This window comes from Xenopus tropicalis, chromosome 10 (assembly GCF_000004195.4).
Source record: "Xenopus tropicalis strain Nigerian chromosome 10, UCB_Xtro_10.0, whole genome shotgun sequence".
Taxonomy (NCBI): domain Eukaryota; kingdom Metazoa; phylum Chordata; class Amphibia; order Anura; family Pipidae; genus Xenopus; species Xenopus tropicalis.
The window spans coordinates 16,171,710-16,199,492 of NC_030686.2; the positions used below are offsets into that span (position 1 = coordinate 16,171,710).

At 43.1% G+C, this 27,783-nt stretch overlaps 1 protein-coding gene and 1 long non-coding RNA gene across 3 annotated transcripts in view; both read right to left on the reverse strand.

Annotated features, from left to right (window-relative positions):
* Positions 1-27,783, reverse strand: part of asic2 (acid sensing ion channel subunit 2) — a 286,936-nt gene that overhangs the window by 242,807 nt on the left and 16,346 nt on the right. The window lies entirely within an intron of this gene.
* LOC101730240 lies at positions 13,355-27,096 on the reverse strand. Of its 2 annotated transcripts, none has more exons than XR_004220633.1 (3): positions 26,734-27,096; positions 13,557-13,629; positions 13,355-13,460 (listed from the first exon to the last, which is right to left on the reverse strand). It is a non-coding gene; the product is annotated as an uncharacterized LOC101730240 (long non-coding RNA). The 2 variants fall into 2 exon arrangements; XR_209085.4 differs by having other exon boundaries at positions 26,729-27,096.

A 27,783-nucleotide genomic window follows, 5' to 3' on the forward strand; every position in this document is an offset into this window, starting at 1 on the left:
AAATAGAGTGCAGAATAATGGGATACAGAATATTACGATCCAAAATGCCCAAAGCAAGATACAAAACAATATTACAAGAGTGCGAGCTGAAATACAGATCAACATATTAGCCCACTGAGAAGGAATAATAATGTACCCAGTGATACAAGATCCCACGGTGCTCAACAATAAGGAGCAGAGAGCTCTCAGCACAAAGAAGAAAACAATAACATATAGATTCATGGAAAACCCTCACGTGGCCATGAAATAGAAGACAGAATAAATATAATAATCCTGATTGCACAACGCTGCAGATTTTCTTTGGCGCTTAATAAATAATTGATAATAATAGGAACAGCAACCCGCAGAGGCAAGCGCGAATAAACAGATCAATTTAGCAATGCAAAGACTAAAAAAGCATCTCAGGGAGGGATATTTAACTGCCAGCACAAGAATGAGAATCATACAAAAGGGGCAAGATACTCAGGTATCACTAAAGAACCATGTTGTGATGCATCTGGCGCATGAAAGTGACCCATGTTGAGTCTTGCACAGGCATGCCTACAGCTCAATGTACCTCCTTTTGAAGAGATACTAAGGGAGACATTACAGTTGTTTTACATGGAACTTTAATTACCCCTTCACAGTTACAGAAAATAGGACGAGTTCTACTGTGGCCCTTAGTTCTCCAAAGGAGGTGGCCAGATAGAAGATAATTCACCAGTGAGAATGTTAATCACTAGCACTACATCAGCCATCTTGCCGTTTCCTTACCTTAGGAGATTATTGTGTAATCGAACATCAGGAGGGAGGACATAATGCGGCTTAGTTAGACTGGGCTTCCTAGGGTCCACCTGAGAACCTGACAACAAGCAAGTTAAATGTTATAGGTGTATAGGGTTTGCGACATGGCCAGTATTTTAAACAGCTTAGCTGGTAAAATACCAGCCAATACTATGGCCAATACCAAGGTCAGTCTGGCCTGTCAGAGTACCAGAGGATCTTCAGGTGGACACAGGACCTAGTTGGGTCTATGAGAAAATCCAATTAGCTCTTTTTAGTTCTACCATAAGCCTATATAACTTTTATACTATATAAATAGCTCCATCTAATTGCTGTGAGAGTGGGTGATGCTTGTCAGGTTCTCTGATGGGCCCTTGGGGGCCCAGGCCAACACCGGCCAGTATTACAAATTTACCAGCATGCACATTGTCAATAAATTTCAAAATCCCTGTTACTAGCCCCTGGCCTGCCCCAATTGCTGTTCTCTATTACCCCTGACCCTCTATCACAGTAGTCGCTAACCTTTTTTGCACCACAGACCAGTTTCAAGCAGGACAATTTTTCCAAGGACCGGGGGGGGGGGGTATTGTTCATGGCTGGGTGATTGTCGATTATTCAGCATCTGTAGTTGAGTTTACAGTAATCTGGAAGAATGAGTCTGTTTAGGGGAAGTTTTAAATCCTCTCTTTAAGAGAACTCTCCTCCGGTTTAAGATGCTCCCAATAACCAAGTCCAGAGAAGAGAATATAAGAGAATATGGAGCTTATACAGTAATTCTGGCTATAAAATTCTAAGAACTGGAGGCAGCACAGGAGCCTAGTGAATTTATCCTTTTTTGCAGAAACCCACACCTTTCCTTACTTTCCCTAATTCCCAAGAGTCCATGCTGGCGGAAGGAAAGCCTCAGGTAATAAAAGGAAGATTTCACAGGTTTCAGGTTGGGAAAGTTATTCATTCCCCCCTTCTCGGAGGAGCTACGCTTGCATGGCTCCTGAGCAGGGCACAGTCTCGGCTGGAGCGGCCAGTGCTGGTTTCCATGGCTGCCAGTGAACATTCAAACTGCTCAATGAATTTTTTCCAGGATATTATTTTGCTTTTGGGGGTAATATGGCCTAGAAAATGGCTCATTGCCGGCACAGTTCACCGTTTATTTGAATGTATAAAAGCGCAGTGTGTGACTGCAGATAAGACTCCGGCCTTTGTTCTGTGTATTAAATACCTCCGAACCTCTCTATGCTTTTGCCATTTGTACAATACATTGAAACCATGTTGATTTATATTATTGCAATTGTCTTGCATTAATTCGGCAGGGGCACCATGGCATGGATACAATGCTTTTTCTATAAACCTTTTGTTAATAACCACTGGACTGCCTCTCAGATCAATTTGTGGTACAAAGGAAAGAAATTAGGCTGGAAAAAGATCTCTAGCTGCCAGAGCTACAACTCCCAGCATGTGAGCTTTGTAGGATAGGTTTATGTCCCCTTTAAAATAATGCTGATCAACAATACTTTTCCCCAGATTTTAAAAACCAGTGGGAATATAAACCAGCAAGCAAAAATGAAAAGTGCTTTCTCTAGGTTTAATAAAAGCAAGATGGTGGACATGGGAATCTCCTTGAATTTGTAGTTACATTTGGGACTGTTAGTTTGGAGAAATAAAGGACATAAAGGGGAGATCTTTGGAGACAATATAAATTAGGGCTTCTTAACCAATAGTTGAGGAAATAAAAAAATGTTGCTCGTACTGTTTAGGGAGGGTTCCCATGATTCACGTTAACAGAGAAACACTGGATAGCAGCTCCTGCCTAAAGACATACTGTGTGAGTTAAAGAAACACATGCAGTGCCGAGAAGCAATTTTAGATGTGTTCCACCAGGCTGCATTTCCCCATCAGAGCAGGAATGAAGGCTTGCTAGTCTGGGGCCCACCAGCCTATTCCTTGGTATTCCAACAGGCCAGTCTGGCCCTTCCATTTTTGAGAAGGGAAGAGTTTTCAAACTCTCTAAATAAAGCTCAAATGAGAATACCACCCAATGAGCAAAATCTATCGCCAGGTTTCCAGATTCAAAAGGCCACCAAATAAAAAAAAAAGCACCCACTGACTTCAATGCGGTTCAATAATTTTTCGGTAAAGCATAACAGGGTAGATTTGCTCATCACCAAAAGAATGAAGAGCCATCCTACCTATCATATTACAGTGACATTTGGGCTCTGAAACGGATATCAAACATCGGAAGAGCAGAGATAGGGCATTTTAGGTGCTTGCTGGGAAATGGATTGAGGTTGAGACTCAAAGGAGAGAGAAAATACAAAAAATAAATCATCTTTATACAGATATGAGACTTATTTTCAAGAATGCTTGGATCCTGCGGTTTTCTGGATAAGGGTTCTTTCCATAATTAGCATTTCTGTACCTTAAGTCTACTAAAATATACAGTAATTTAAACCCAAAAATAAATAAACCCAATAGGACAGTTCCGCCCCCAATAAGGGGTAATTATATCTTAGTTGGGATCAAGTACAGGTACTGTTTTATTATTACAGAGAAAAGGGAATCATTTAACCATTAAATAAACCCAATAGGGCTGTTCTGCCCCAATAAGGGGTAATTATATCTTAGTTGGGATCAATTACAAGGTACTGTTTTATTATTACAGAGAAAAGGAAATAATTTGATTTGATTAAAGTGGAGTCTGTGGGAGATGGGCTTCCTGTAATTCACAACTTTGTGGGTAACAAGTTCCTGGATTATAGATCCCATACCTCTAATAACATTTAGAATGTTACATTTATAAAAATAGGTGGAATGATATTATAAGTTGGTTCCCCAGGTATTTTTTTAATGGGCAGAGCATGGGTGACCCCTACAGTAGTGTTTGGAATGGTCCAATATCCCAGCACATAATACTTTACTGTAGGGTGTGTAGTTACCTGGCCCTACTTTATATATTATCCTTAAGCAGCTCAACACTGGATACAGCCCTAGCACTGGGTTAGGGTCTATTACCTGGCTCTGGGGCCTCCCTACACTAGACTATGGAGAAATATCCCCCCTACCCATATGGAGATTTATGAGAACCAACATCTTGGCAGGTATGTTCCTCCTGCCATTTACTCACTAGTGAAGGGAAGGGCTATTTAGTAGGAATGCCCATTTATTGCATGCCTACATATGCCTTCCCCTTGAATTCATCACAACCTCAACAGAAGACCCCTTTCCTTTGCAGCCAAATCATTTTACATTACACCAGTGCATTTGATTATAAAAGGGCACAACATACAAAGGCTCAGCATTGATAAATTATTTGTAGGAGAAAACGGAACAGTATTTTTTCTTTATCAAATGAAAAATGGAACACTATTTTAATACTGCCTGAAAGCACTAATGAAACTGCATGCCAATTGCTCTTGGCGAGCTCAGTATTCAGTTTCCCGCTCATTAAGTAAGCGCCTTGTTGGTGTACATGGCCTCAGGGTGGAAGAATGCAGTTCAAGAAGATATGGAATAAGGAAGAGATAGGAGGATAAACGCTGGCTATACATGTTAAGATCCTTTCATTCTCATAGGACCAAGCTTACTGTATCTTGAAACGATCGTTTAAAAGTATGATTTATCCATCAATGAAAACCACCATTTCAAGTGATATTGTCTAGTTACAGCTGGGAAATCTACCTGCTTGGTCCTGCAAACAATTGGACAATGGGCAAATTTCATTGCTAATGATGAAAATTTCAAACTTGCCCTATCGATTTTCATCGGATGAAAAATTGCTAAATGTTCAAGTGTTTGGTGCCCACCAACCGTACGATTATTTGACGTATTTGTCGCATTGCACTGAAATTGGTTGTTAGGGGTTAGAAAAACCTTAAAGTGTATAGCCACCTTAGGTGTCTCTCCATCTCTTTGCCGTTACCTGTGTGAGAGCAGAAAGCCAGGAAATATCTGCTTACAATTATGACTGGTATACTGGAAGCACTCGTGCACTTAGACAGGTTGTCATTAAAACCCTTCCTGCTTAACTGCAAATGGATGACTTGACATGAAAAAGGTACTTTGATGCTTTATAAACAGTTTCTATTGACATTGCATTTGCTTTTTTAAAAAAGGTTTTGGTCAAAGACAAAGTTGTCGATATATTTGATATGGAAGATTCTTATTTCTTCTATGATTCCTAAAGCGTAATTATTATTATTAACATTTATTTATAAAGTGCCAACATATTCCGCAGCGCTGTACAATAAGTGGGTTTCATACATTGGACATACAGAGCAACATATAAGGCAATCAATAACTGATACAAGAGGTAAAGAGAGCCCTGCCCAAAAGAGCTTATACAGTAATGGGGGCTTTAGTCCAACAACCACAGATATGAACACCCTCCAGGGCTGTTTGAGCTTGAGATGTCCACTTTGGAGAGATTGGGGCTATAATAAGGTTTCTCTAAGGCAGGGATCCCCAGCCTTTATACCCGTGAGCACCATTTAAATGGAAAAAGTGTTGGGGAGCAACACAAGCATGAAAATGGTTCCTAGGAGTAGCAATAGGAGCTATAATTGGCTACTTAATAGGCCCTATGTGGACTGGCAGCTTACAGAAGGTTCTGTTTGGTATTATACTTGGTTTTTATACAACCAAAACTTGCCTCCTTACCAGAAATTCAAACATGAGCACCTACTTTGAGGCAACGGGGAGCAACATCCAAGGGGTTGGGGAGCAACATCCAAGGGGTTGGGGAGCAACATGTTGCTCACGAGCCACTGGTTGGGGATCACTGCTCTAAGGGCTGTGACAGACAGGGAGATACGTTGCCGCACAACAAATCTCCCCGAAATGCCATCCCACTGGCTAGAATGCAAATCGCTAGTGGGATGGCATATGCGGTGCCACGATTTGCCGAAGTCGAGGAAGTTTTCTCTCAAGGCGACTTCAGGAAAATCGCGCATTTTGGGGAGATTAGTCGCCCACGACAAGGAGGATTCATTACACGGCGACTAATCTCCCTGTGTTTCACAGCCATTAGGGAAGGTTTACAACCTGCTGGGCTTACAAAAACACAATGGAATGATCAACAAAATGCTTAAAATGCTTGAACTTGCAACAAGGTCTGGTATTCTATTTGTTATTTTGAGTGCAGCAAATGTAGCCTTATACCAATAAACTATCTGAGTTCTTCATTAAATATTCCTGGGCTTAATTTGTTCCCCCTAGGAATATATATATTTTCACAGTGCCTTCCAGGAGAACAAAGGTCCCATGGAGCCATTAGACAAGAAAGACAGAGGTTGAACATCACAGAGAATGTAAATAAATCTCTTTAACTAGACATCATTTGAAGAGCAGAGCTTAGAGTCCCTGGCCAAACAGTAGCGCAAGAACTCTCCCTGGTTTCCGAGGCAATTAACTTAATTGCCTGTGAGCTTTCAGGGGTCTCCCTGGCGAATTCTGATGAGCTACACTTAATTTTATGGACAAATAAATAAATATAAACATAAGCTTCCCCCTTAATCAAAAGATGCCGTCGGTGGCGGGAGGAAACAATGCAGAATAATAAGATAAGTGGTTCATGGAGTTTTCAGAGCTTTTAAAACCCATGTTGGGAGGGGTGTGCGGGGAGTATGGAAATGAAACATTAAAGACTTGAGATTGTTTTTTTAAAAAGCTCAATTGTTTTGTTTTGTTTCAGGCTTGAGCCAAGCTATATTATTTCTTCTACTGTACAGGATTTATTATCAGGAATGCTTAGGGCCTGTGGTTTTCCAAATAAGGGCTCCTTCTGTAATTTGGATCACCATACCTTAAAGTCTGTTAAATATTATTTAAATATAAAATAAACCCAGTAGGGCTGGGCGATAAATCTCGCCCAAACGATGGAATAAAGGTGTAAAAATATAAGACAGTGTCTTATTTTCGGGGAAACACGGTAGGAGTTGTAATCCAGGCATGGATTCGCAGCGAATTTCCGCGTTTCGCCATTGGCGGATTGCTTCGCGAAACAAATGAAAAATTTCGCCGCAGAAAAATTCGCCACACGTCCAAAAATTGTCGCCGGCGTAAAAAAAGAATAGTCACGGGCGACAAAATAATAGCCGCGTGCCAAAACAATAGCCACGGGCGACGAAACAATAGCCGCGCGACGAAATAATAGCCGCGGCCCGCGGGCGACGAAATAATAGCCGCACGACAAAACAATAGCCGCGGGCGATGAAACAATAGCCGCGCGACAAAATAATAGCCACGGGCGCAGAAACAATAGCCGTGCGACAAAATAATAGCCGCGGACGACAAAATAATAGCCGCGGGCGACGAAACAATAGCCGCACGACAAAATAATAGCCGCGGGCGACAATTTTTTTTTGTCGCACGACATTTTCGCCGTTTCGCGAATTTTTCGCCGTTTCGCGGATCTTTTGAAAGATTCGCAAATTTTTCGGCGAAGCGAAACGGAACAGATTCGCTCATCACTAACGGAGACGGCTCAGAGTATAATGTAAAGGTTTAAAAGTGATTAGCCCTTTGGGAGGTACTAATGGCCCTAGCAGGGGACATGATTCTGCAGAGATCTTGGCAGTGGTGCTTCAGTCTGTGCGAGTGTTTGTGCGGATATGTGAGTGCTCTGCAGCTTGTGCCTTTGTGGAAAGAGCTACAGATTATACACACATTGATTTGTACTACAGACTCTGCTTGGAGGGCACAGATACCAGCAGGGAGTGCAGAGAGTAGCGCTGGGAGAGTAATGGAACCCGACGATTCTGTGCGGTAGAGATGCACCACAGCTGCATATGATGGATCTGGGACAAAGGGGACCCAAGTGTCCCTAACAGTGCTGCTCTATAAATGTTGCTCAGAACTGTTAAACCTTCCAGAGTTTTAAGGTGTCAAACCCAGCAGTGGTGGGCAAAGGAGGGTAACCGGGCATAGCAACAAAAAAAAATTATTTGAGGTTGACATCTGGTTGCTGGACTACAATACGTGTTATTAACAGTTAAATTCTTAACTCTAAGGGTAAGAACCCTTCCTGACTCCAAGATGGCAATTGGACCAGTCCCTGGATCAACTCCTACGAAGAGCTATTGCCCATAACCCTGTATTCCTTCACTTGATAAAAAGCCATCCAGCCCCTTCTCGAAGCTATCTAATTCTGTGGTGAGCTCTAATCTCACATTTTGATAAATCTGCCCCTAAATGTTGCTTTCCTCATCTATGTAGGATTATAGGACCTGAATTCCAGATAAGGAAAACTTTAGTATATTTTTCAAGAAAAGCCCCCACAGAGTGCAGTGCCCTTGTCACTGGGAGCCCATTCCATGTGTGGCCAGCCACACACACATGCATTCGGTGGTGTACCGAATGTGAACCCCCCCATCTAAAAAATCTGCAGAGGGGCCTGGCGCACACAGCAACAGGAACTCGCTGCCCACCCTGCTCCCCACAAGTTCACACCTGCTTGCTTTAGGTAGGAGAGCAGCTTGGGGTGTGGGGGATGTAAGCATAGAGAGCAGCTCAGTACTACAGTTTCTAAAACTCCAGAGCCCCCTTGTCCCCTGGGCCCCACTGCAACTGCAGGGTCTGCTCCCTCTATAGTTACAACACATACAGTATATTGTGCAAGTGCCCAGCGTGCTCATTATACACATGTGGGTCACTTGATTCCTTGCCATATGCCTGCACTTATTGAGCAAAACAGAACACCTTCTCTTAATATACACATACATGACCACCCAAATCTGGGAGGGCTTTTAGTGCAAAGGTCTCAGCGCTTGGCGGTGGGGCTTTTCTTGCAAAATTACTACAGTTTTCCCCATGCAAAGTATGTTGTCCTTTCACCTTGCATCCCCAGATGTTGGTGGACTACACATTTCAGTTTGGTTTACATCATTATTATATATTTATGTTGGTTCATTTTCCAAAGTCATGCAAAGTTGCCTGCAGGACCAGCAGCTTCTAGGAACCAAAGATTAAGAGAGAGGGTAATAAAGAATGCTGGGTGCTACAGTCCATCAACAATTATTTGAGGTTCCTGAAGCTAATAAAACTTTCTCCAGCTATACAGGGCCTGGGGCCCACTTTATACAAGATGATCCTCTAATAAGAATCCTGCCTGTAGTCCCGGCTCCCTGCACTTTAATCATACTATCATTGCTGGAGACATTAAACAGATTTCTTCTAGCTCCGAATACCTATTAGAGTAACGTCAGCAAGTCCAAACTGCAGAGGAATCTCCAGGTATCGGCAGGCAGAGAGATGTAGCACTGGTAGGCCTGCTTCTTTACATATAACCAAAGCCTCCCTTGGTTTGTTTTATCTCGTCAGGCCTCGCTAGGTGGTATTGCTGCACTGAGATCACTCCACTGTTCAAGTACTTTCCCGGCCAAGCATAACATGCTAGAAATTAGATCTGTGCAGTGTATACACAGCCAAGATATACAGCACTTACAGTAATTGCAGTTTAATTACAGTTATTAAAAGGAGATTACTGATTAATAGGGGGATAGCAGATATCTGAACAGTTTCTTAGCTTTACAGGTCCGGTGTAATCATATAGGGGGTTATGTAATAAAAGGCAGTAAGTAAGCAGTAACCAATCAGCAGGTAGCATTTACTTATTACCGGTTTAAAAGCAATCGGCTAACTGGTTGCCATTGTTACTGCTCCTGGGCAAACGTAGTTTATTACGTATGGGGGATAGGCTATTTCAAGGCTCATATAAGATGAGAGAGAAGATGCTGGGAGAAGGAGGGAAGGGTATTGCTTATCTAAATGGGTCAAAGTCTGGCCATGTCTCCATCAGCCCTAGCCACTCCCTGTTCCTCCCAGACATGTTCCTTGTCTACCCAAACCCCCATCCATTCATATCAAGTCCCATGACTTTGCAGCCCACTATTTACAAGTTTCCCCACTGCAATAGGGCCTCTAACTGGACTCCCATCTACCCCCCACCAACAGCAGCCCTTTGGGTATCTCAAATATAAAGGCAACATCTGCCTGTAGATGTTTAATTACAGTGTTCTATTAAGTAAGCCATAATTATACTGTAATCTATGGAGCCCTATTTATCTGCATGTTAAGCTTTAATTTATCTTATTCATTATTGCTTTTAGGAGGAAAGCTCATCCTGTAAAAAAGAGTGACCTCTGGTGGCCAAGTCATGGGGGTTTATATCTCTCATAAATGGGGCAGTCTCCATTTTATTATCCTATATAATATATATATATACACACACATACATACACAGTATACACACACACAAACAGACAGACCACAAGCAATGCTTTATTAATTTATAGCATACCCCATGAACAAGGCTAATCTAGGATGTCTTGATTGTTGTTGGGCTTATTAATATTGAATAGGTGCCAGGTAACAGTAGCACTGATGGAAACAGCGGCCCCAATGTCTGTCTGGTTTTAAAGTCCATGGCACTGCTGAAGCAGCCATAGCTAAGGGGTAGACCAAGGGCTATACCAGGGGTTTTTCATTGTGGAAGCACTGAATAAAATGTTAACTTGGAAGACAGAATTTATGGCTATAGCATGGAAACGGCAATAATAAGAACTCAAAGTTAATAACGAATACAAAAAGAATTCTCCAGTGAAAATGATCCCTATCAGCACTCAGTCAGTAATGAGGATTCTCATGGGACGATCCTCTTGCATTAAGCGCCTGCTGGCCCTGGAGAACTGGTGGAACACAGTGTCTATGTCCTGCTCTAGGAGAATGCAAAGTATTGTGCCTTATTAAAAATGAAGTTCAAATGGCCATATCCTGTGAATATGCAATACATGATAAAAATATCAACTGTTCCATTTCCATAAATGCAACGCATGGCAAGAACGTTCATCTCTAATCTCTCCTTCCCTGAGAAGTGCTCATTTAATCACCATTATGAACACCGGCTGTCCGTGGTGCTGAACTTTTGTTTCCAACTTTTCAATCTTTATCCCTCTCGTGTCCCTCTCCAGCACGTACGCTCATCAAAGGTTGGAAACATTATCTAATTAGAGACACCTCCTCTGTTCCAATGTTATTCTATGGGACCTGCTTATCAGTGTCTCGGAAACCTTTCTGCTCTAATTAGGCTCCCAGGAACGACACCGAAGACCTTTTCAAACTTATCGAGAACTAGAGTCCATTGTGTTTCTTTCCCTGACACTTCTGGTCCTATTGAAGTCATCGGGGGCACTTGAAGGGTAGCTGTTGTGTTACATAGTTTCCTTGCTGTCTGCATTGTCACCGGGTAGCCTCATTAGTGGTATAATAACGCTGAAACAACTTGTTCTCATGAACATTCTCAGAGGCAGAGAACTATTTGTTTATGGTCGTTCTGTTTAGTGCAGCTCGGCATAATATTAAAACACTGGTGTTTCAGAAATGATTTTGCTGCACCTACTGTATCATAACAACCGAAGTCGTTGTATGGCTAGTGGGGGTTAACCCTTCCACCGGCATTTTTGGTAAAACCCTCACCCCCCCAGCAACTAAGACCTGCTTATACTAAGGGGCACATTTACTAATCCTCGAATCCGAATGGAAACAAAACGGATTGGAAACGAAAATTTTTACGATTTTTTTCGTCGCCGTCGCGATTGTTTCGCATGTGTCATGACTTTATTCGTCACCGTTGCGACTTTATCGTATTTTACGCGAATATTTCGTCGCCGTCAAAATTTTTTTGTATTGCACTATAGTAAACGGCGGAAAAACCAATCCGAATTTTTTGCGACGGCGACGAAAAAGTCGCGGAAAATATACAATAAAGTCGTAACGGTGACGAAAAAGTCGCGCAAAATATGAAACAATCGCGATGGCGATGAAAAAATTGCAAAAATACTGATCATTACGAAAAAAAAAACGCATTCAGATGCTTTTGGACGTTCGTGGATTAGTAAATGTGTGTAAGTGTTTGTTGGGTCTTCATATCATTTGAAACTGGTGTGGTGGGTTATTGATGAATTTCTTTTATGGGGGGGGGGGTCTGGGGCCATGGATCAACACATTGGCACTTTGAAGGGGTGGCCTTTGCTAGCACTGTATGTCCAGTACATAGACCTCTATAGCAGTGCTGTTCCACCCAGTGAGAGAAAGCACATCATTAAGAAGGCATATTATCCCAACGTTTGCAATCTAGTGCCCCCCCCCCCACTGAACTTTTGCTTTTAGTTCTTTCAGCAGGTGATTTCACCTGTTACCGTGACTGTGGAGAAATGAATAATTCATAGCAGTGAAGCTGAGATCAGGCTAAGTACCCATCATCACAACCGAGCACCCGCTAAGTGGTAAATAGAGCTTATTAAGCGATTTAGAAAAGTTAAATGGCCAATTTCAATATACAGCACATTAAAGGCAGCCAATATGCAAGGGGGCCAGAGGAAACCGTGATAAAATGAATGTATCGATTCCATTTCCCCTTCCACCTCTCAGGCACTAAATAAGGCAATTTTTAAAAATTGAGTTACCGGTAGAGGGATATAACCCCCCCCCCCCCCAAATGATCAACCATGGAATTGGCCGTCTCTCCTTAACTACACATGCAAGAGAACCTTTCCTACCAGTGCAATACCATCTTGTAGGGCAATTACTGCATCATGTACTGGTCAGCAAACAAAGATATAGCAAATATTGCCTAATATGTCTCAGCAGTATATCCAGATTGTGTACTGTACTTACTAATAATGATCCACTCTTTGCTCTTTGCACTGTTACTGCTAATGTATATTGGATGCCCCTGTTGATTGGGCACAGAGCACTGTTTATTCCCTTAATTAATATTTTCTTTTGTTTGCTAAAGATATATTCATAGTAACTTATAATCAGCCATCATCCTGCTGAGCACTGTACTTAGATGATATTATTATTATAATAATGGGAGAACGGGGAGAAAACAAAAACCCAAATCACAACTGTTTGCCAACTCTGATATTTATATAGATAAAATTGTTTTGCAGCTACTTTAGCCACATTTCCCACCCACAGGAAGTGCTTTACCCCTGCCAAAACCCTACCCATTTTAGGAACATGAACCAAGGCTACCCTCCCTAAATAAGAACAAATATGAGATATGGCTGGTCAATCCTTGATGATGTTTGCAATAAAAGCAGAGATTTTCCATCACATTTCTACATATCAGTTACCCCAGCAATATGATACCCATCATGCAAGGAGGAAACAACTGGGAGTGAGTAAAAAATAGAATAGTGGACCTCTGGCCACACAGCAACCTTTAAACAGCCTCATACCGGCATCAATGGGATCGAAGAAGTGCAAGGGTGGATTATCACCCCTACTGCCTGGAATACGAGGAACTCTTCCCTACTGGCAAGAACACACACTTTGCTTTAGAACTTTAAATTAGGAAAGTCAAATTTACTGGGAGTGGTGGGGTGGGGTGTGAAGGTGAAAGGGAACCTTGGAAAAGGTCACATGGGACTTAGACACAAAGAACACCGGGGCCTGTTAATTTTTTTCCCTAATGGAGACCCCAGTGAATTTGACTTTTCCGGTTACTTAAACACCCTGGACTTTAGTAGCCAAAATAATGCAGCCCCTATAGTCAAAAATCACCTAGGAATTGCTTACACCAGTACAATTTACATTACAGTTTATGGCACTTTATTTTGGAGATACAATAAAAACGGTGTCTGGCCACGCTCGCACCCCACAGCACAACAGCCACTTCCAGCTTCCTCCCATAATTTCTTCTGCAAGAGCAAAAGAGAAAGATTATATGTTGGCTGCGGAATAAATAAGTGCATAAGTGCTTGGTACACAAAGGCGCCTATTTCAGGCGTGATTACCTGTTCGCAGTCACAACACCATACTGTTTCCATTCACCACAAGGACCCTTTGGCAGCTTTCATTACAATCCTACTGTAGAGCAAAAGTAAAATTTAGCGAGTAGATAAAGTAGCGTCAACACTTGAAGAGGTATAAAAAAAAAAAAAAAAATACATGATCCAAGGGCAGCGTTCACAATGGCACAGGGTTCCTGGGATTTGGCGTGTAAATGTAGGTGCATTATACCTCCGTCCAGTCTGCATGATTCTATCCCCCTTGGGCCAGTTGACATTCTCCATATATATATATTTTTGAATTTGATCTTGTATAAATGTCATGGACAACAGGTCAGTTTTAGATTGATTGCCAAAAAAAAATGCCTCTCTACGAACGTAAAAGGCAAAGCCAAACTGACTGTATTTTGTCCAAGTAATTGTCCAAAATGCTTCTCCTGAACCACTACATGTTCCTCACTCTTTTCTCTTGATAAGAAAAGCACCAGCCCATTCGTTCTTGCACCCAATTAAAAAGGTTAGGGTCACCATGTTGGTGACCTGGATCTTAAACATTCCCTGCCATCATGATCAGTAATGCGCATACATGTAGGAAGACTGATCAAAAGGTCAATAATCAAATAACCAGCATTCTCCTTTATCAGGGTCGGACTGGGCCGCCGGGATTCCGGGAAAAATCCCAGTGGGCCCCGGTGGACCAGACCAGACCCTTGCGGCACCCACCTGCCCGACCACTCCAGCACCGACGCGTTAAGTTTACGAGCTCAGGGAAGAACGTCGGGTGGGGGGCCCTGCAAGGTGGGTTAGGGGGGCCCCTCTGGGGGGGAGGCTATGGGCGCAGGCCATATGGGCGGGCTATGGGCGCGGGCCCGGTGGGCCCTTCACCCCCCAGTCCGACCCTGTCCTTAATTCTTGTGCCCCATCCTGCAACACATGGGCCACTGCACAAGGAACCTAGAACAAGACCATTCTGTATTTTGCCTAGGGATGCACCAAATCCCGGATTCGGCCAAATCTCGGAGTTTTTTTTAAGGATTCGGCCAGATCTGCTGTGATTTTTAACCCCTTCCGATCCTAATCAGAATTCGGCAGAATCCTGTTGGGTTGGTTCGGAGGTTCGGCCGAACCCAAAAAAGTGGCTTTGGTGCTTCCCTAATTTTGTCCCTGTACCCCATGCAGATATAAACAGGGGAGACAAAAACAAATGCTCTACTTTGTGGGATTAATATCTTACATAGTTGAACTAGGTTGAAAAAAAGACAGAAGTCAACTCTTCCAAATGAACCCCGGGGCATGTATCTAAACACCCACATATTTAAACTGTATATACTAATATCTATACTTAATAGCTGTATATCTTAAGATAATGCCTTTAAGATGATTTCTTGAACAAGAATATTAGCCAAGACTTGTTAATAGAATCTGCCATCACAACCTCACCTGTCAGGGCTTTCCACAACCTCATTGCCTGTTCTGTGAAGAATTCCCAACTCTGCTAGAACTGAAAGTTCTGTTTTTCAAGTCTAAGGGGGGGGGGGGCTCTGATCTTTGAACATTTCAAAGTCAAATAGATCAGTCTTTTCTCATATTTTAATTCTGCTATTCCTTTTACCAGTTAAGTCTGCACTCTCTCCAGCTCATAAATGTCCTTCTTAAGGACTGGAGCCCAAAACTCGACTGTGTACTCAAGGCCTTAGCAGAGACCTATAAAAAATCAAAATTGTATTTTCATCCCCCTAGTTACTGCCCTTTACAGCACTTTATTTGCTTTAGTAGCCACAGAATGACACTGCATAGATTTACACTGATTATTATCCACAAAAAACCCCAAATCATTCATTCATTAAGAAGCCCCCCCACAACACTATAATTTAGTGTATAACTCACATTTAATTCCTATCAAAGTGTATAACCCTGCATTTATTAACATTGCACCTCATTTGGCGGTTTGCTGACCATTTTTCAACTTAGTCAATTCGCAAAGTGGCAGCATCCTGCATGGAACTTATAGTTTTGCACAGTTTAGTATTGTCAGCAAACGAGGCAGTATTTACAATCGCCACCTCCAGGTCATTAATAGTTAAAAAGCAAAGGGCCCTTTTCCATCCCAGGTTTTCTACACTTCCACCTCTTTGGTACACACCATACATTAAAACATCTCCATTAAAGATTAATGGGCAAAATAAAAAACATACAAGGAAGTTATGGTGTCACGGCAAGACTAAATTATTTAATGGAGTTCTTATGTATTTATTAATATGATGTAGGTTTCAACGCTCAAGCCCACTTATGTAATAATGTATTATCCTTTTGGTATGCAGCTCTGTGATATTTTATCTAGGTCCCCAATTCATTTAACACTTCCCCACGCTGCTTTTGTCCTGCAATATACAACATTTTTATAGTAATCCTGTTCCCTTGAGATGTGTCAGATTGAGGTCGCAGTGTACTCTACATAGGCTTCTGTACACGAAATCTGTCATCGGAATAAAATCTCTGTAGACTTTCTGGCATGTTGTACAGTAACACTCCCAACTTATCTCAGATACATTGGACTGCAAAGGGGAATTTTTTGGTTTGTCTATACCAAGATAAGATGGTGCCTGTAGCAATGGGGATAATAGCCTCTGGGAAGGGACTGGGGCTGTGGGATAGCAGGTATAGTAGGGAGAGATGGTGCCTATAGTAGCAGTGGGGGGACAATAGCCTCTGGGAAGGGACTGGGGCTGTGGGATAGCAGGTATAGTAGGGAGAGATGGTGCCTATAGTAGCAGTGGGGGGATAATAGCCTCTGGGAAGGGACTGGGGCTGTGGGATAGCAGGTATAGTAGGGAGAGATGGTGCCTATAGTAGCAGTGGGGGGACAATAGCCTCTGGGAAGGGACTGTGGCTGTGGGATAGCAGGTATAGTAGGGAGAGATGGTGCCTATAGTAGCAGTGGGATAATAGCCTCTGGGAAAGGACTGTGGCTGTGGGATAGCAGGTATAGTAGGGAAAGATGGTGCCTATAGTAGCAGTGGGGGGGGATAATAGCCTCTGGGAAGGGACTGTGGCTGTGGGATAGCAGGTATAATAGGGAGAGATGGTGCCTATAGTAGCAGTGGGATAATAGCCTCTGGGAAGGGACTGGGGCTGTGGGATAGCAGGTATAATAGGGAGAGATGGTGCCTATAGTAGCAGTGGGATAATAGCCTCTGGGAAGGGACTGGGGCTGTGGGATAGCAGGTATAGTAGGGAGAGATGGTGCCCATAGTAGCAGTGGGGGGATAATAGCCTCTGGGAAGGGACTGGGGCTGTGGGATAGCAGGTATAGTAGGGAGAGATGGTGCCTATAGTAGCAGTGGGGGAATAATAGCCTCTGGGAAGGGACTGGGGCTGTGGGATAGCGGGTATAGTAGGGAGAGATGGTGCCTATAGTAGCAGTGGGATAATAGCCTCTGGGAAGGGACTGTGGCTGTGGGATAGCAGGTATAGTAGGGAGAGATGGTGCCTATAGTAGCAGTGGGATAATAGCCTCTGGGAAAGGACTGTGGCTGTGGGATAGCAGGTATAGTAGGGAGAGATGGTGCCTATAGTAGCAGTGGGATAATAGCATCTGGGAAGGGACTGGGGCTGTGGGATAGCAGGTATAGTAGGGAGAGATGGTGCCTATAGTAGCAGTGGGATAATAGCCTCTGGGAAGGGACTGGGGCTGTGGGATAGCAGGTATAGTAGGGAGAGATGGTGCCTATAGTAGCAGTGGGATAATAGCCTCTGGGAAGGGACTGGGGCTGTGGGATAGCAGGTATAGTAGGGAGAGATGGTGCCTATAGTAGCAGAGGGGGGATAATAGCCTCTGGGAAGGGACTGTGGCTGTGGGATAGCAGGTATAGTAGGGAGAGATGGTGCCTATAGTAGCAGTGGGGATAATAGCCTCTGGGAAGGGACTGGGGCTGTGGGATAGCAGGTATAGTAGGGAGAGATGGTGCCTATAGTAGCAGTGGGGGGACAATAGCCTCTGGGAAGGGACTGTGGCTGTGGGATAGCAGGTATAGTAGGGAGAGATGGTGCCTATAGTTAGAGATGTAGCGAACTGTTTGCCGGCGAACTAATTCACGCGAACATCGGGTGTTCGCGTTCGCGCAAATTCGCGGACTTTTGCCGATGTTCGCCACTTTGGGTTCGCCGCATTTTTTTTTGGCGCCGCGTTTTTCTCCTTGGTTTTCCGCCGCGTTTTTTCCGCTTCGTTTTATCGCCTATGCATATACATAGGAATAGCTTGCGGTTTTTTTTTTGGCGTTATTTTTTTGCGTTTTTTTTTTTGGCACTTTTTTTGGCGTTTTTTTTACAAAGTATTTTTCAGATACATTTTTGCCCTTGATCCCCCTCCTGCATGCCACTGTCCAGGTCGTGGCACCCTTTAAACAACTTTAAAATCAGTTTTCTGGCCAGAAATGGCTTTTCTAGGTTTTAAAGTTCGCCTTCCCATTGAAGTCTATGGGGTTCGCAAAGTTCGCGAATATTCGCGAGTTTTGGCGAAAGTCCGCGAACGGGTTCGCGAACATTTTTGCGCGGGTTCGCTACATCCCTACCTATAGTAGCAGTGGGGGGACAATAGCCTCTGGGAAGGGACTGTGGCTGTGGGATAGCAGGTATAGTAGGGAGAGATGGTGCCTATAGTAGCAGTGGGATAATAGCCTCTGGGAAGGGACTGGGGCTGTGGGATAGCAGGTATAGTAGGGAGAGATGGTGCCTATAGTAGCAGTGGGATAATAGCCTCTGGGAAGGGACTGTGGCTGTGGGATAGCAGGTATAGTAGGGAGAGATGGTGCCTATAGTAGCAGTGGGGGGATAATAGCCTCTGGGAAGGGACTGTGGCTGTGGGATAGCAGGTATAGTAGGGAGAGATGGTGCCTATAGTAGCAGTGGGGGGATAATAGCCTCTGGGAAGGGACTGGGGCTGTGGGATAGCAGGTATAGTAGGGAGAGATGGTGCCTATAGTAGCAGTGGGATAATAGCCTCTGGGAAGGGACTGTGGCTGTGGGATAGCAGGTATAGTAGGGAGAGATGGTGCCTATAGTAGCAGTGGGATAATAGCCTCTGGGAAAGGACTGTGGCTGTGGGATAGCAGGTATAGTAGGGAAAGATGGTGCCTATAGTAGCAGTGGGGGGATAATAGCCTCTGGGAAGGGACTGTGGCTGTGGGATAGCAGGTATAGTAGGGAGAGATGGTGCCTATAGTAGCAGTGGGATAATAGCCTCTGGGAAAGGACTGTGGCTGTGGGATAGCAGGTATAGTAGGGAAAGATGGTGCCTATAGTAGCAGTGGGGGGGGGATAATAGCCTCTGGGAAGGGACTGGGGCTGTGGGATAGCAGGTATAGTAGGGTGAGATGGTGCCTATAGTAGCAGTGGGGGGATAATAGCCTCTGGGAAGGGACTGTGGCTGTGGGATAGCAGGTATAGTAGGGAGAGATGGTGCCTATAGTAGCAGTGGGGGGATAATAGCCTCTGGGAAGGGACTGTGGCTGTGGGATAGCAGGTATAGTAGGGAGAGATGGTGCCTATAGTAGCAGTGGGGATAATAGCCTCTGGGAAGGGACTGGGGCTGTGGGATAGCAGGTATAGTAGGGAGAGATGGTGCCTATAGTAGCAGTGGGGGGACAATAGCCTCTGGGAAGGGACTGTGGCTGTGGGATAGTAGGTATAGTAGGGAGAGATGGTGCCTATAGTAGCAGTGGGATAATAGCCTCTGGGAAAGGACTGTGGCTGTGGGATAGCAGGTATAGTAGGGAAAGATGGTGCCTATAGTAGCAGTGGGGGGGATAATAGCCTCTGGGAAGGGACCGTGGCTGTGGGATAGCAGGTATAGCAGGGTAAGTACTGCAGAGGATAACAAATGTATCTTAAAGGAAATCTCCAAGTGATATTTACACAACCTATTCCCATGACAGTTAATAAACACCCAGATATTTCACATCTGTCCTCTACACCACACAGGACAGGAGAACCAGCAGAAAGATTGATGGACTGAACTGGAAGTGCCCAGAGAAGGAGAGGAAATGTACATATTTTATTGAAATTAGATACCAGGTAACTGATTAATGAGCTGCCGTTTGGTACATCTTTGCCGGTGCAACATTATAATGCTCCCAAACACTGGTGTTCCCTCTATTCAGCACACAAATCTCATACCCCCTGGTTGGGATAACTCTGTCCATGTTCTATTTCTTATGTTTTTTTTGCTCCACGTCCCAGAGGGTTCCACTGACCCATATATAATGGCAGATATTCTCAAGCTTAAGTTGGGTTGTTTGGCTTAGGCATTATGATTAATACCCCTGCAAAATGCAATTTCCATAATTTAGTATACTATTTGTTAGCTGGGGTATTTTTCCTAGAATTAATAACATAACAGACAAGGTTTTACGACACGTGTTCGTAAGGTTTAATCCTTTGCTCATATACAGTAATTCCTACTCAGATGCTACAAAGTTGAAAATAAAAAAGAAAGAAAATACCTCTATTTATGGAGTCAACTCTCCTACTTATTTAACTGCACAGGTAGGTGGCATTTATTTAAGGATGAGGCTGGCACCCCAAATACATTTCCCCATTTCCCCTTAATATGTTTTGGTTTTTTTCCACTTACTGATATCTAGGTTATTGGTTGAGACTCACTGATATAGCATGTAAACTGACAATAGAAAAGCCTATACTGCCTATCAGTTTCCTAATCACATTGGCAGATTAATGGCCACATATGGGACCAATCCCAACTCATATCAGTTTGGGATTTTGCTAGATATTAATTGGCATGGTGTTCCATCAGTCAAGGTCCATATTGGGCCATGGATGCAGTCCTCTCCTTGACAGGTCTGCACAGGCTCCTTTTATAATCCAATCATTGGCCCGAGGGATGAAATGATCAGATCACACAGATTTGGCCTACCAACTGGATGACCCAATAGGGCACAGATCAACTAAACTGGCAAGGACGTCGACTATAAATTGACCTCAACTGCAGTTTATTGAATTATATTGACATATATTTGATTTCCACCTACTGATACAGTTTGAGACTCTAATCTGGCAGAGGCCAATCTTTTCTGCCAGTCTGTCCACTCCTAACCATGTTGGCAACTTAATGACGGTGTATGGAGCCTTACCAGCTGGGGGCTTGGCCAGTTATCTCTTGGCCTGGCTGCAAAATTCCAGCAGTTAACAACCATTGTGGCTCATTATGTGCTCATGTGGTTGCCAAGTCTGCACATTCTCCCTGATTGATCCAATCATTGTTCTGGGGAACCAAAGAATGAGATCATCTCCCTTTTGGTCCAACATCTGAATGATCAAATAGGGCACAAATCCACTGATCTATCACGGTCTTTTACTGTAGGGTCACCTTAACATAGATATCTACATTTTGTTTTTTTAACTATATTGGTAACTCTAGTTGGAAGTGGTTGCAGACAACTCTAGGCTTCTGTATTAGCTTTAGTCCAACCATCCAGTTTCTACTGAAAAACAAGTATATTACCCACGGGTACAGCTTTTTTTTTTAACCTGTTTCCAGACCCTACTCAACAACAAATTTATCAACAAACCCACTAGCAGATCAGTGAAAATGACTATTTACTAATTAAAGGTCAATGTCATCCACTGGACCCCATTTATGGGGACCACTCGATAAAAATAACCAACCAATAGTAATTAGCCTCTAATTATTTCTCAAAAACATCCATTTTGTGCCCCTGGTAGAACTAAGCTGTAGATGCCACGGATCTCCTTGGAAAAGTTTTCTAGCAAAATCTAATGAAGGTGAAAACAATTTCAGTATAGGAATGGAAATTTCAAAGTAGCAGAATATTACTGAAATCTAATTACTTTTATTGCATTTCAGAGACTGACAAATTTCATTAATTGTTTTTTGTCATTTTGCCAAAAAAAAAGGCTTCATTCTCCCATAATTTTCAAGTTCATTACAGGGAGTAAGGAAGAGCAAAATCATAAACAATAGTTAGTTGGAAACTAAACATTTTGGTCAATATTGTTGTAGTGGGGGGGGGGGGGATATGGAGAATTTGTTGGTTTATATGTGGGGCCTATAACCCTCAAACATAAACAAAGAATGGCACCCTGTGGCCTGCACTGTGTCCCCCTGAACTAGAGAGAGAATAGATGATGGCACTGCTGGGGGGCCCCGTACACAGGCATTTGTGCATTCATTTCCCAGGTCCTGGCAGGCTCAGCATCATAAATACAGAGCCAAACTGCCACCTATGAGCATGACACTCGGGAATCACACCGTTAAGGGGATTTTTTTCAAATTTCTTGTCACCTTTACCAAATAATGAAAAGATTTCAGCACTAATGAAATCCTATCTTCCACAATTCAGGGTTAGACTGACAGTTCTGAACCAACAAATCCTGTCTAAAGCGATAAAGCATCTTGTTAGCCAAAATTGGAATGTCTAGTGCAATAAATATGCATGTGCCGGATGCCCAAGCGAAGGGCAGCGATGGGTTTCCTAAGTGGATTTCTCTTTATGCGCCAGCCTCTAGGAATAGCTCTTAATTCACAACTTTCTTCTCCTTGATTCCTATTCACCCTATATCATCCTTGACACACAGTCATCCCAACACGACCCTTCTGTTTTAGCATTTCAGATTAGCTCCTTCTTCCAAGTTACACACAATTTTATTTGGGTTCCAAACTTTATTCTTGCCAAGATCCTGTCTTGAAACCAACCGTTCTCTTTATTGAAGGATTACGAGCCCCATCAGAGATAGACTGAGACTGAGATAAGAAAGCTTAGCAGGGGAAGAGAAAACAATTCCACCACAGTTGTGAGATATGTCATTTGATCAATACAAAATCTATTTAACCACAGAAAGTATTTAGAGGCAGAGACCCGCAGCACTAATTAGTTGTACATACAAAAGGATCAAATATGCGAATGTGGAACAACAGTATACCTCAAATAAAAAGATGTTTGAAAGTTAAACTATTGTGTTCTCTCATCTGTGCAGACTCTGATCTCTCAACTGCAACAGGCTGAATGTAGTTACAGCTCTTTATTTTATTGTTCCTTTGCTCTGTAGATTGGGAACGTGTGACAAACCCAGCAGGATTGGCTGCACTCAGATCTCTGCCCTTCCCCGGGAGGCTCTCACTTCATAAATCAGACAAAGGAGGGGGGCACTTAACAGCAGCAGAATAATAAATATCTGCTAAGACTGAAGGTCACATTACTCTTGTTCTTCGCCTCTCTCTCTCTTCTGCTACTGACACCATCACCCTTTCTCTGCAAGATAGATTTCTATTAATTGCTGCATTTCCCTCTCTCATTTCCCCTACTCTTCCTTGGAAATAGTCCTTTCTTGTCACCTACTGAGTCCCATAAGGATTGGCCCTGCAACTTCTTCTTCTATACCAATGTAAAGTCATTTTTAATGGGATAAGTGGGCCGTGTGCACTTGAGTAAAGTCACTTTTTTCTACAACATTTCCGGAGTGCTGCTGTTTTTTCATTTTATCCTGGATATTGTTTTACCCTGGCTGAGGGTTCAGCTTGCACCTGGGGCTACAACTAGCCGGTTTGTCCATTGTGTAGCACACCTTAATCAATTTATTTTTTAATGGGATAAGGTTACCAGATTTCCAAAGTAAAATCTGGGAACAGAAAGGGGCTGCTGCGCACACAAAATGTTTGTATGCCACACTCACTTTTTGGCCATTTTCCCATGGCTCTACACCCACTCAACATCACAGCCACATATTTTAATCTATTTCCCTGGAAAAGCCAAAATAATATTATACATATTACTTCGATTGACTGGGAGAGAGCTCTGTTACTACAAGGACAGCCAGGGACAGCTTTCAGAGGCTGAAATCTGAAATAGGGTCAGTCCCCCTGAAATGATGACTGATGGTAACCTTATTTTGGGATATACCCATGTACTTGCCTAAATCCTTAGTACCATAAAAGTCACATGACTAGGGCACTGGGCAACTGAAGGCTCAGTATTCAGCAGAATTCTGTATTTAAACCAACCCAAAATATGGTGCATCCCTACTTAATGATGGTGTAAATAGAAGTTAATGGGACTCATTTATTAACACTGGGAAAATTTGCCCATGGGCAGTAACCCATAACAACCAATCAGTGATTGCCTTTTTCAGCTAGCTGCATGTAGAACAATGAATGCAACAATTCGATTGGTTGCCATAAATTACACAAATTTGCCCAGTGCTCATAAATGACCCCCAATGATTTACACGTACTTTTATACTCCATCACCCCAATGTGATTCTTCACATTGACCAGGTCCATCACTAGGCCTGCAATGCCGATTATGGTATTATATGAATGCACACACTTTACCTTAGACCCTCCCAAGGAGGAGGACCAACAGTTAAGGAGCATTTCCTTAAGGAACATGCTCCATGTCATAGCAACCAATCAGCAATTAGTTATGGTCAACTAGTGGTCCCAAAACTCATGGGTGGATCAGGCTGCCACACATTACTCTCTGGCTGGTAGCAGATAGGTGGCAGGCCTAACTCCTCCCAGGGCCTTCCCTAATGGCGATGCCACCACGCTCATCCTGATCCTGGCAACATGTCTATCATCACTGAGAGGGCTGGTTGGGTGCAAATGTAAACATTTTGGGGACACAGATAGCAGGGTCACTAAATAGGCCAAATTATTAAGAGCAGGTGGTCCGACTTCTGGTATTCTGATGGGCCAGTCCAACACTGCTTGTAAATCTGCTAACCTGTGCATCCCCTGTGTACCTACCAGGAACAAAATGAAAGCAAAGATCTGACTGGTTGCCATGGACTGACCTCTCTTATTGAACCAGCCCTTCTGCCTCAGTGTCACCAATTCGCTCCAGTTCTAGGAATCCATATTGACCGCATATTCAAACAGATGAAGAATCCCTGCTCATTGACTGCAATGGGTTACCACATTCTCACCAAAGGCTACTGTTGTTTAGACCCTTTATGCCTTTGCATGGCAAGCTTATATAGCAGTGTGGCAAGGGCAAGGCTTATCACTGGGAACATAAAATATGATAATAAAGAGCTAACCTGCATACAAATGTAAAATGAAATTGCCAAGCCTGATGTTCTGACATCCTATAGAGAAACACCTGACATTTCATTTACATTATCCCCCCCCCCCCCAACCACTCAGGCTCAAGGCAGCACAAGGAACGGAGACAATATATTAAGGTCCCCCTAGAACTAGAGAATGCTTGTCTTAGAGCGACACATCTCTGAAGGGTTACACAGTCTGACTAATAAGCAGCATTCTATACTCAATCACTGACTGACAACTCATTACGTGCAATAAACCTTCATTACCACTTATTAGACAGTCAACCTCTGAGTCACAAATTAGTCTAAACGGTCCATTGCCCTTTGAGAAGGTGAGATCTTCATTTGGGAAAGCCATTCTGCAATAACTGATAGATGGCATCATAGCTAGGGGCAAAGCAAGATATACAGGAGCCCCCTCATTTCAATCAACGACAACTACAAGGCCCCAATTAAATATATGGTGTTAGTGTTAAGTCACTGGGACGACAGTTTGCTTCTCACCCAAAGGTCATCTCATAATAAAAACTGTTAATATCTTGAAAACTAGAAAAGAAAAACATTGCAATTGCAAATGCTTTGAGCATTTTTTTCATTAAAATTGATGAAAAGGTTTACATTCCCTTTAACTGCCGAACTTCAGTAAAACTCAATAGTTCTTTTCCTTAATACCAATGCATTGGAACTTTACTTGCCCTTTAAAAGCAGGAATGTACTACCAGAGGCCCCTTAATTTACCACCAACAGAACCAACTAGTAGGTCAGATATTAATAACGTCAATACTAAAAATATCAATTATGACTATATAAAAAGACACAGGAAATGGTGTTGCTCTATAGGTCAGATGTTTACCTGTCCCTCTCTATATTTTATATACACACACACACAGAATTGTGAAACGAAAACATTAATGCGAAAAGAAAAAGGTTTATTGAGCAATAAAGCTTGTTCTTTTTGCATTTACATTTTTGTTTTACAACTCTTTAATAAATGCTAGAGAGTGTTGTCCTTGTTCCAAGGTTTTTTTCTGTAGTAGCATCCAGGTTTTGTTGCTGCTTATGGTATGCACCCTTTGGGCTTTTTTCATCTATTTATAATATGGGATGCATATGTGTAACCGTGTGTAGAGTAAGGCAAGATAGCTTAGATGGAAGGGAAAATAATGTGGATGAAAGGCGGTGTCATTAGTGATGAGCAAATCTTTTCGGCAGGCATGGGTTCGCAGCGAATTTCCGCATTTCCGCCACTGGCGAATTGTTTGCAAAACTTCTGTGAAAATTCGCCGTGGAAAAATTTGTCACGCCGAATTGCCCACGGTCATGTCAAAAAAGTGCGGGTGACAAAAAAAATCACGCAACAAATGCGTTTCGCGAATTTTCCGGCGTTTAGTAAATTTTCTTGCCGTTTCGCGAATTTTATGGCGAAACGGGACAGATTCGCTCATCACTAGTAATAATATGACCTACAAAGCAACATGGTATCATAGTTACATAGGGTTGAAAAAAGACCAGAGTCCATCAAGTTCAGAGGAAGGAGCTGAAACTATAGGATACTGTGTATAGTAAGGAAGAATGGTGACAGAGGAGCAGAGTGTAGCAGTGAGGCAGTGTGTCATAAGGCAAGGTGGCAATACCAATCTTTTATATCCTGGATTTCCTACATGCAGCTGTCGCTGCTTCAGAGATAACAGTGCTGGATCCAACTCATGCAAAAAAAACCCAGCATGAATAGGGTTAAAAATGTATTTATACAAAACACATCATTGATGTTATTTTATACAGGACGTTGTCTGAACGCCACCATGACAGGCAGTGTACAGGGATTTTATATGCTATGTAACTGCTGGGTTTCACCTGAAAAGTTTCAGTTTAGGTAGTCAGAACTCACAGTGTATACACAGTGCAACTCTGTGCTCCCTGCATAACACAATAAATACATTCTGTTGCTGTAACAGTTTTCAGCCACAGCAAAGTCTTATGGAACTTCAGATGTTAAACTACAACTACCTACACGCGCTATAGTTAGACGGGTCGCTAAAATCAGTTCTGTCACATACAGGTGCACAATGTAGCAAACGTATCCAGTCCCTTACCTTACCGTGCTGCTGGAACAGGCCCTACTCCTCTAGGAAGGTGCCCCCTAGATGTTGTTGGTGGGATTTGCTGCCATTCAGCCACAAGAGCATTAGTGAGGTTGGGCGCTGATGTTGGGGATCAGGCTCACAGTCGGGGTTCCAGTTCATCCCACAGGGGTTCAGTTGGGTTGAGGTCAGGGCTCTGTGCAGTCCGGTTCTTCCAGTCCCTTCATAGCAAACCCATTCTGTAGGACCTGGCTTTGTGTAAGGGGCATTATTGTGCTGGGACAGGAAAGAATTGCCCCAAACTGTTCCACAAGGTAAAACACAAAGTTACCTGGCTGAGTGCTTAATTGTACATCTGTGCCAGCAGTGGGAGGGGCTTACACTAATTAGAGCAGGTGTCTGGGTACTTAGTAGTGTGTTGTACAATGTGGGTGGGCTTCCAGGACAGTGTGGCAGTTACAATATTGTTTCCCCCAATCACAGAGCAGGATGCGCAGCCCACCTCTGTGTGGGGGAGAATCATTTCAGGGTGATTTTTAATTAATTGTTGTTTTTTGTTTCACGTTTATTCTACATTTATGGCTTTGTTATTTTTATATCTCCCAAATACTGATGCAAAGGTTTTATGTAATGAGTCTGCATTAGCAAACAATGCCTACATTTTAGGCTATTAAAGGAGAAATAATTATCCTTACTGCTATGTTTCTCCTAAAATATATTAGTGGGCTACAATCTCCAGCAGCCTACATCAAATCAGCATGGCTTAAACATGCTGGGCAGGCCTGAATTGGGATTCAAAATAGGCCCTGGCATTTCAAGTATGCAGAGGCTGAAAAAGCTCGGTAAAAAGTGACTGGGATAGTGGGATAGCAGGTATAGTAGGGAGAGATGGTGCCTATAGTAGCAGTGGGGGGATAATAGCCTCTGGGAAGGGACTGGGGCTGTGGGATAGCAGGTATAGTAGGGAGAGATGGTGCCTATAGTAGCAGTGGGAGGATAATAGCCTCTGGGAAGGGACTGGGGCTGTGGGATAGCAGGTATAGTAGGGAGAGATGGTGCCTATAGTA